This window comes from Somniosus microcephalus, unplaced genomic scaffold, assembly GCF_052327205.1.
Source record: "Somniosus microcephalus isolate GS21.2 unplaced genomic scaffold, FLI_Smic_1.0 unresolved_chr8, whole genome shotgun sequence".
In the NCBI taxonomy this organism is placed as follows: domain Eukaryota; kingdom Metazoa; phylum Chordata; class Chondrichthyes; order Squaliformes; family Somniosidae; genus Somniosus; species Somniosus microcephalus.
This window is the reverse complement of record NW_028225186.1, coordinates 18,822,923-18,832,452: the sequence shown is the minus strand read 5'-3', so window position 1 is coordinate 18,832,452 and position 9,530 is coordinate 18,822,923. Positions and strand designations below refer to the sequence as shown.

The window sequence follows — 9,530 nt, the reverse complement described above, 5'->3', positions numbered from 1 at the left end:
AATGGCCTCCTCCTATTCCTGCGTAACCGGCCTGAGGGGCTGAATGGCCTCCTCCTGTTCCTGTCTAACAGGCTTGAGGGGCTGAATGGCTTCCTCCTTTTCCTGTATAACACGCTCGAGAGGCTGAATAGCCTCCTCCTGTTCCTGTATAATAGGCTCGTGTGTCTGAATTGTCTCCTCTTGTTCCTGTGTAACAGGCTTGAGTGGCTGAATGGCCTCCTCCTGTTACTGTGTAACAGGCTCGAGGGGCTGAATGGCATCCTCCTGTGCATGTATAACAGGCTCGAGGGGCTGAATGGCCTCCTCCTGTTCATGTATAACAGGCTTGAGGGGCTGAATGGCCTCCTCCTGTTCCCGTATAACAGACTCGTGTGTCTGAATTGCCTCCTCCTGTTCCAGTGTAGCAGGCTTGAGGGACTGAATGTCCTCCTCCTGTTCATGAGTGGCAGGTTTGAGGGGCTGAAGGGCCTCCTGCTGTTCCTGTGAAACAGACTCGTTGGTCTGAATTGCCTTCTCCTGTTCCTTTATAAATGGATCATGGGTCTGATTTGCCTCCTCTTCATCCTATGTAACAGGTTCGAGGGGCTGAATGGAGTTCTACTGTTCTTGTACAGATCTTGTATCGCTGAACGGCTTCCTCCTGTCCAATGCAACAGGCTCGAGGCGTTAAAGGCCTCCTCTTGTCCCTGTGTAACAGGCTCGAGGGGCTGAATGGCCTCCTCCTGTTCCTGTATAACAGGCTAAAGGGGCTGAATGGCCTCCTCCTGTTCCTGTGTAAAAGGGTCATGGGACTGAATGGTTTCCTCCTGTTCCAATGTAAAACGGCCATGGGACTGAATGGCCTCCTCCTGCTCCTGTGTAACTGACTCAGGGGTTGAGAGTACTCAGAGGGAAAGTGTCGGGGCGGTCGTTTCCCTTCTCTGAATTACCGATTTACTGCAAAATGTACTGTCAGTGGAGGAACCACCGAACCCTCGCCAAAAATCTGACTCTGGTGGGACTCGAACCCACAACCTTTGAATGCCTTAATCTGGCATATAACTAGAAGTCCAATGCGCTATCCATTGCGCCACAGAGCCAATTACGTAAAACTCTATTACAAAAGCAAAATAGTGTTGATGCTGGAAATCTGAAATATAAACAGATGAAATGCTGGAAACACTCTTTAGGTCAGGCAGCATTCCATGTCTGTTTAAAAGGGGTCTACTTTCAGTCCCGGATCATTCTGTGTCTGTTTAATAGGGACATGCTGTCAGTCCTGGATCATTCTGTGTCTGTTTAAAAGGGACATGCTGTCAGTCCCGGATCATTCTGTGTCTGTTTAAAAGGGACGTGCTGTCAGTCCCGGTTTATTCTGTGTCTGTTTAAAAGGGACATGCTGTCAGTCCCGGATTATTCTGTGTCTGTTTAAAAGGGATGTGCTGTCAGTCCCGGGTCATTCTGCATCTGTTTAAAAGGGACTTGCTTTCAGTCCCGGATTATTCTATGTCTGTTGAAAAGGGATGTGCTGTCAGTCCCGGATTATTCTGTGTCTGTTTAAAAGGGATGTACTGTCAGTCCAGGATCACTCGGTGTCTGTTTAAAAGGGATGTGCTGTCAGTCCCGGGTCATTCTGAGTCTGCTTAAATGGGATGTGCTGTCAGTCCCGGATCATTCTGTGTCTGTTTAAAAGGGATGTGCTGTCAGTCCCGGGTCATTCTGTGTCTGTTTAAAAGGGATGTGCTGTAAATCCCTTGTCATTCTGTATCTGTTTAAAAGGGATGTGCTGTCAGTCCCGGATCATTCTGTGTCTGATTAAAATGGGTGTTACATAATATTATAGAGTCTGCCCCACAGAAACAGTCCATTTGCACGAACTGGTCTCCACACGAGGCTCCTCCTTCTCTATTTCTCCTCACCCCGCAAATAAAACTAGAATCAGTAATGGTAACCATGCAACTATCGGATTGTCGTAAAAACCCATCTGGTTCACTAATGTCTTTCAGGGAAAGAAATCTGCCGTCCTTACCTGGTCTGGCCTTTGTGTGACTCCAGTCCCATAGCAATGTGGTTGATTCTTAACTGCCCTCTGACATGGCCTAGCAAACCACTCAGTTGTAACAAACCGCTATGAAACAAAATAATAAAAATGAAACTGGACGGACCACCTGGCCTGATCCATATCAGCCTCCTCCTGAGGTCCCCACCATCACAGAAGCCAGTCTTCAGACAATTCGATTCACTCCACGTGATATCAAGAAAAGGCTGAGCACACTGAATACAGCAATGGCTCTGGGCCCTGACAACACCCCGACTATTATTCTGAAGACTTGTGCTCCAGCCAAGCTGTTCTAGTACAGCTACAACACTGGCATCTATCCAACAATGTGGAAGACTGCCCAGGTATGTCCTGTCCACAAAAAGCAGGACAAATCCAATCCAGCCAATTACCGCCCCATCAGTCTACTCTCTACTCTCAATCATCAGCAAAGTAATGGAAGGTGTCATCCACAGTGCTGTAAAGTGGCACTTACTGACCAATAACCTGCTCATTGATGCCCGGTTTGGGTTCTGCCAAGAGCACTCGGCTCCCGACTTCATTAAAACCTTGGTCCAACATGAACAAAGGAGCTGACCACCAACATCCTGGGGTTTACCATTGAACATAAATACTGTGACAACAAGAGAAGGTCAGATGCTAGGCATTCTGCATCGGGTGTCTCACCTCCTCACTCCCCAAAGCCTTTCTACCATCTACACGGCACAAGTAAGGAGTGTGATGGAATACTCTCCACTTGCCTGGATGAGTGCAGCTCCAACAACACTCAAGAAGTTCGACACCTTCCAGGACAAAGCAGCCCGCTTGATTGGCACCCCATCCACCACCTTAAACATTCACTCCCTCCACCACCAGCGCACCGTGGCTGCAGTGTGTACCATCTACAAGATGCACTGCAGCAACTCACCAAGGCTTCTTCAGCAGCACCTGCCAAACACGCAACCTCTTCCACCTGGAAGGACAAGCGCAGCAGGCGCATGGGAACACCCTCCTTAACAAGTTCCCCTCCAAGTCACACACCATTCTGACTTAGAAGTATATTGCCGATCCTTCATCGTCGCTGGGTCAAAATCCTGGAACTCCCTCCCTAACAGCACTGTGGGAGTACCTTCACCACATGGACTGCAGCGGTTCAAGAAGGCGGCTCACCACCACCTTCTCAAGGGGCAATTAGGGATGGGCATTTAATGCTGGCCTTGCCAGCGCACCCACATCCCATAAACGAATTTTAAAAATCCTATCAGCATATCCTTCTATTCCTTTCTCCTTTCCTCTTAAATGCACCTATAGTATTCGCCTCAACTACTGCATTCTCAGCACTCTTTGGCCAAAGATGTTAATCCTGAATTCCCTGCTGGATTTATCGGTGAGTATTTGTGACCTGTCTTCTTTGAGCTAGTTCCTGTCTCACTCACAGTAGGAATTATTTTCTTGCTGTTAATGTGCAGTTGCGATGGCCGAGTGGTTAAGGCGTTGGACTTGAAATCCAATGGGGTTTCCCCGCGCTGGTTGGAACCCTGCTCGCATGCGACTTTGATGCAAATTCTTTATTTTATTTCATCGGCTCCCTGTGGCGATCACTGGCCCCGAAATTGATCAGAATTCCCTCCACTGCACTTTATTACACTGATTAACCCAAAGCTGTTGTTCCAATTGGAACACTAATAATTTATCGGCATCAATTAGATATTGTGGATTTGTTGGGAACTAGTAAGCAATACAAACACAAAGCAGCATCAAAAATACTAATTAATAAAGAGCCCTGCAGTGTTTGGTAGGGAATCACCTTCAGCTACGAAGTGGGAACACGGTTTGGTTTTATAAAACTGAACACGAATTAAAAAGTGTGTAAAAAGACCATGGCAGGACTCGAACCTGTAACTTTCTGATAACCTCAGGATTAATATCGAAGTCAGACGCCTTATCCATTAGGCCACGCGAACAGTAGGAACAATTTGTAGATCAGCGCCATCTGTGGACAGATAGACACAGGGTCAACCTTCCAGTTCCTTGAGCTCTCGGCAGAACTAAGGTTTTGTAGCTTTGCTTCAAAGTATTACAGCTCCAATCTTTTCAGCAAATAGTAATATTAAGAAACTACCCACACCATCAAAAAGTAAATGCCCATCCGGGGATCAAACCCACGACCTTGGCGTTATTAACACCACACTCTAACCTATTGAGCTAACCAGTCTGCCTTAAATCTTATTGCTGTTAAATTCAATTTATGTTGATTTTTGGTTTTTGTCAGTTGTCAGTGCTCCGGTTTCCTCCCACAGTCCAAAGATGTGCGGGTTAGGTTGATTGGCTATGATAAATTGACCCTTAGTGTTAGGGGGATTAAATACGTGGGGTTACGGGGATAGGGTGGGATATGTGTTGGTGTAGGGGTTACGGGGATCGGGTGGGATATGTGTCGGTGCAGGCTCGATGGGCCGAAATTGCCTCTATCTGCACTGTGGGGTTTCTGTGATTCTGTGACTTCGAAGGCTGTAAAAGAAAGACTCTGATTTCTACAGCGCCTTTCACCTGAGGACGTCTCAAAGCGCTTTACAGGCAATGAAGTTGTAGTCGCTGTTGTAATGTAGGAAAAACAGCAGCAGCCAATTTGTGCACAGCAAGCTCCCACAATGTGATAATCGATGATAACCTGTTTTAGTGATGGTGATTTGCGGATAAATATTGGCTCCAGGACACCGGGGTAAACCTCACCACCCCCTGCTCTTCTTCCAATAGTGCCATGGGATTTTTTATGTCCACCCGAGAGAGCAGAGGGGGCCTCAGTTTTGGAATTGTATTCCACCACAATCTGTATCCTTATGAACTGGCATATCCCTCACCCTACCATTAGCATCAAGACAGGGGACCAACCCTGGTTCAATGAGGAGTGTAGAAGAGCATTTCAGGAGCAGCACCAGGCATACCTAAAATGAGGTGCCAACCTGATGCAGCTACAACACAGGACTACACACATGCTAAGCTATGGAAACAGCATGTGTAGACAGAGCGAAGCGATCCAACAACCAACGGATCAGATCAAAGCTCTGCAATCCTGCCACATCCAGTCGTGACTATTTTAATTTAATGTAATTTGTTCCTAGGACTTGGGCATCGCTGGCAAGGCCAGCATTAATTGTCCATCCCTAATTGCCCTTGAGAAGGTGGTAGTGAGAAGCCCTCTTGACCCACTGCAGTCAATGTGGTGAAGGTACTCCAATAGTACTGTTGGGGAGGGAATTCTAGGATTTTGACCTAGTGACGATGAAGTTATGGTGATATATTTTCATGTCGGGATGGTGTGTAACTTTGAGGGGAACTTGGAGTTGATGGTGTTCCCATGCACCTGCTGCCCTTATAAGAACATAAGAACATAAGAAATAGGAGCAGGAGTTGGCCATTTGGCCCCTGGAGCCTGCTCCACCATTCAATAAGGTCATGGCTGATCTGATCTTGGCCTCAACTCCACTTTTTTGCCTGTTCCCCCTTAACCCTTGACTCTCCGATAGTTCAACAATCTGTCTATCTCAGCCTTGAATATAATCAATGATTCAGGCTCCACAGCTCTCTGGGGTAGATAATTCCGCAGATTCACAACCCTCTGAGAGAAGAAATTCCTCCTCATCTGCGTCTTAAATGGACAAATCCTTATTCTGAAACTATGCCACCTGATTCTAGATTCCCCCATGAGGGAAAACAGCCTGTCAGCATCTACCCTGTCAAGCCCCCTCAGAATCTGATATGTTTCAATAAGATCACCTCTCATTCTTCTAACCTCCAATGAGTATTGGCCCAACCTGCTCAACCTTTCCTCATAAGACAATCCCTTCATCCCAGGAATCAACCTAGAGAACCTTCTCTGAACTGTCTCCAATGCAAGTATATCCCTCCTTAAATAAGGAGAACAAAAATGTATGCAGTACTCTAGGCGTGGCCTCACCTGTACAGTTGTAGCAAGACTTCCCTACTTTTATACTCCAAGCCCCTTGCAATAAAGGCCAACCTTCCATTTGCCTACTTAATTACTGCATGCTAACTGTTTGTGTTTCATGTACGAGGACACCCAGATCCCTCTTAACCGCAGCATTCTGTAGTCTCTCTCCATTTTAATAATATTTTGCTTTTCTATTCCCTCCACGGCCTCGCCCCTCCCTAACTCTGTAATGTCCTTTCGCCCCGCAACTCCCTGAAATATCTGCGCTCCTCTAATCCTGCTCTCCTGAGCATCCCTGATTATAATCGCTCAACCTTCCTGTTGCCCTAAGCTTTGGAATTCCCTGCCTAAACCTGTCCACCTCTCTTTCCTCCTTTAAGATGCTCCTTATAACATAGAAACATAGAGATAGGAACAGGAGTAGGCCATTCGGCCCTTCGAGCCTGCTCCGCCATTCAATGAGATCATGGCTGATCTTCGTCTGAGATCATAGCTGATCTTACCAGTTCAGTACCCCGTCCCCGCCTTTTCTCCGTAACCCTTAATCCCCTTAGCCTTCAGAAATATATCCAATTCTCTCTTGAAAATATTTATTGAATTAGCCTTCACAGCCCTCTGTGGCAGGGAATTCCACAGGCTCACCACTCTTTGAGTGAAGAAATTCTTCCTCATCTCTGTTTTAAATGATTTGCCCGCTATTTTTAGACTGTGGCCCCTGGTTCTGTACTCCCCGGCCATTGGAAACATTCTCTCTGAATTCAGCCTGTCCAGGCCTGCCATAATTTTATATGTTTCGATGAGATCCCCTCTCAATCTTCTAAACTCCAGTGAGTACAAGCCCAAACTATTTAATCTCTCTTCGTAGGTCATTCCCGCCATTCCAGGTATCAGCCTGGTGAATCGCCGTTGCACTCTTTCCATGGCAAGAACATCCTTCCGCAGATGGGGCGACCAAAACTGTACACAATACTCCAGATGCGGTCTCACCAGCACCTTGTACAGCTGTAGTAAGGTATCCCTATTCCTATACTCGAACCCCCTTGATATGAAGGCCAACATACCATTTGCCTTCTTGATCGCCTGTTGCACCTACATGCTCTCCTTCAGTGACTGGTGCACAAGAACACCCAGGTCCCTCTGCACTTCCCCATCTCCCAATCTATTGCCATTTAGATAATAATCTACCCTCCTGTTTTTACCCCCAAAGTGGATAACCTCGCATTTATCCACATTATAGTGCATCTGCCACGTATCCGCCCATTCCCCCAACCTGTCCAAATCGCACTGTAGCCTCCTGACATCCTCATCAGAGCCCACCCCTCCTCCTAGTTTAGTGTCATCAGCGAATTTGGAAATATTGCATCCAATTCCCTGATCCAGATCATTTATATATATTGTGAACAGCTGGGGTCCCAGGACAGATCCTTGCGGCACCCCGCTGGTCACTGCCTGCCACTCCGAAAACGAGCCGTTTATTCCAACTCTCTGTTTTCTATCCGCCAGCCAGTTCTCTATCCACGTTAATACTTTGCCCCCAATCCCATGAGCCTTAATTTTGCATGATAATCTTTTGTGTGGAACCTTATCGAAGGCTTTCTGGAAGTCAAGGTACACCACATCCACTGGCTCTCCCCCATCTATTTTACCAGTTACTTCCTCAAAAAATTCCAGCAGATTAGTCAAACACGATTTACCCTTTGTAAATCCATGTTGACTCTGTCCGATCCTTTCCCCATTTGTCAAGTGCTCCGCTATTTTATCCTTAATAATGGACTCTAGCATTTTGCCCACAACCGATGTAAGGCTTACTGGTCTATAATTCCCTGCTTTCTCTCTACCCCCCTTTTTAAATATTGGGGTAACATTAGCTACCCTCCAATCCACGGGTACTGTTCCCGAGTCAATGGAGTTCCGGAAGATGATCCTTAGAGCATCTGCTATCTCCAGGGCCACCTCCTTAAGTACCCTAGGATGTAGTTTATCAGGCCCCGGGGATTTGTCGGCCTTCAGTCCCCTCAACTTACCCAACACCATATCCCTAGAGATACTAATTTCTGTCAGCTCCTCCCTCTCATTAGTCCCTATGTTTGCCGATATTCCTGGGAGGTTATTTGTGTCCTCCTTTGTGAATACAGAACCAAAGTATGAGTTTAATTGGTCTGCCATTTCCTTATTCTCCATTATATATTCTCCCGAATCGGACTGCAAGGGACCGACTTGGGATTTTACCAGTCTTTTCCTCCTGATATACCGATAAAAGCTTTTGCAGTCTGTCTTTATGTTTGCTGCAAGTTTACTTTCGTATTCTATTTTCCCCTTCCTGATTAATCCCTTTGTCCTCTTTTGCTGTATCTTGTACTGCCCCCAATCTTCCGGTCTGGTGCTTTTTTTTGCCAGTTGATATGCCCTTTTTTTTGATTTTATGCTGTCCCTAATTTCCCTCGTTATCCACGGTTGAGTCACCTTTTTAGGTTTATTTTTATGCCAAACCGGTATAAACATGTTCTGGAATTCTTCCATTCTATCTTTGAATGCTTGCCATTGTCTCTCCACTGTCAATCCCCCCAGAAACACCACCCAATCAATCTTACCCAATTCCCGTCTCATACCCTCGTAATTCCCTTTATTTAAGTTCTGGACCTTAGTCTCTGATTCAATTTCCTCACTCTCCATCTCGACTGAGAGCTCGATCATATTATGATCGCTCTGACCCAAGGGGCCTCGTACAAGAAGATTGCTGATAAGTCCCTTCTCATTGCACAATACCCAGTCTAAAATGGCCTGATCTCGAGTCGGCTCCTCGACATATTGGTCCAGATAACCGTCCCGAAAACATTCCAGGAATTCCTCCTCCTCAGAATTTTTACTAATTTGGGTAGTCCAATCAATATGTAAATTAAAGTCACCCATGATGACAGCTGTGCTCTTATCGCACGCTTCTCTAATTTCCCTTTTTATGCCTTCCCTCACCTCCATATTACTATTTGGAGGCCTATATATCACACCCACTAACGTTTTCCTCCCCTTGCTATTTCTCATTTCTACCCATACAGATTCCGTTTCATCCGAGTTAATATCCTTCCTTTCCATTGCATTAATCCCCTCCTTTACCAGCAATGCTACCCCACCTCCCCTACCTTTTTGCCGATCCTTCCTAAATATTGTATATCCCTGGATGTTAAGTTCCCAGCCTTGCCCACCCTGCAGCCACGTTTCTGTAATCCCAATCAAATCATACTTGTTTACCTCTATTTCCACAACTAATTCATCCACCTTGTTCCTAATGCTTCTAGCATTAAGATACAAAGCCTTCAGGCTTGCTTTTTTCACACTCTCATTATGAATTAGTTTGGCCCTTTGTGTTTCTCTCCTTTGCTTATTGCTTCTCACCTTTCTACCATCTATTTCTGACTTCATATGACTTCCCTCTTTTCCACTACCTAGGTTCCCATCCCCCTGCCAAATTAGTTTAAATCCTCCCGAACCGCCCTAGAAAATATTACCCCGAGGACATCGGCTCCCTCACAGTTCAGGTGTAGACCGTCCCCTTGGTACAGGTCA

General features: G+C 46.2%; 1 non-coding gene across 1 annotated transcript; it reads right to left on the bottom strand.

The window, feature by feature from the left end:
* Window positions 1-986: 986 nt before the first annotated feature.
* trnar-ucu (transfer RNA arginine (anticodon UCU)) lies at window positions 987-1,079 on the bottom strand. The gene is made up of 2 exons: window positions 1,043-1,079; window positions 987-1,022 (listed from the first exon to the last, which is right to left on the bottom strand). It is a non-coding gene; the product is annotated as a tRNA-Arg (tRNA).
* Window positions 1,080-9,530: the final 8,451 nt, after the last annotated feature.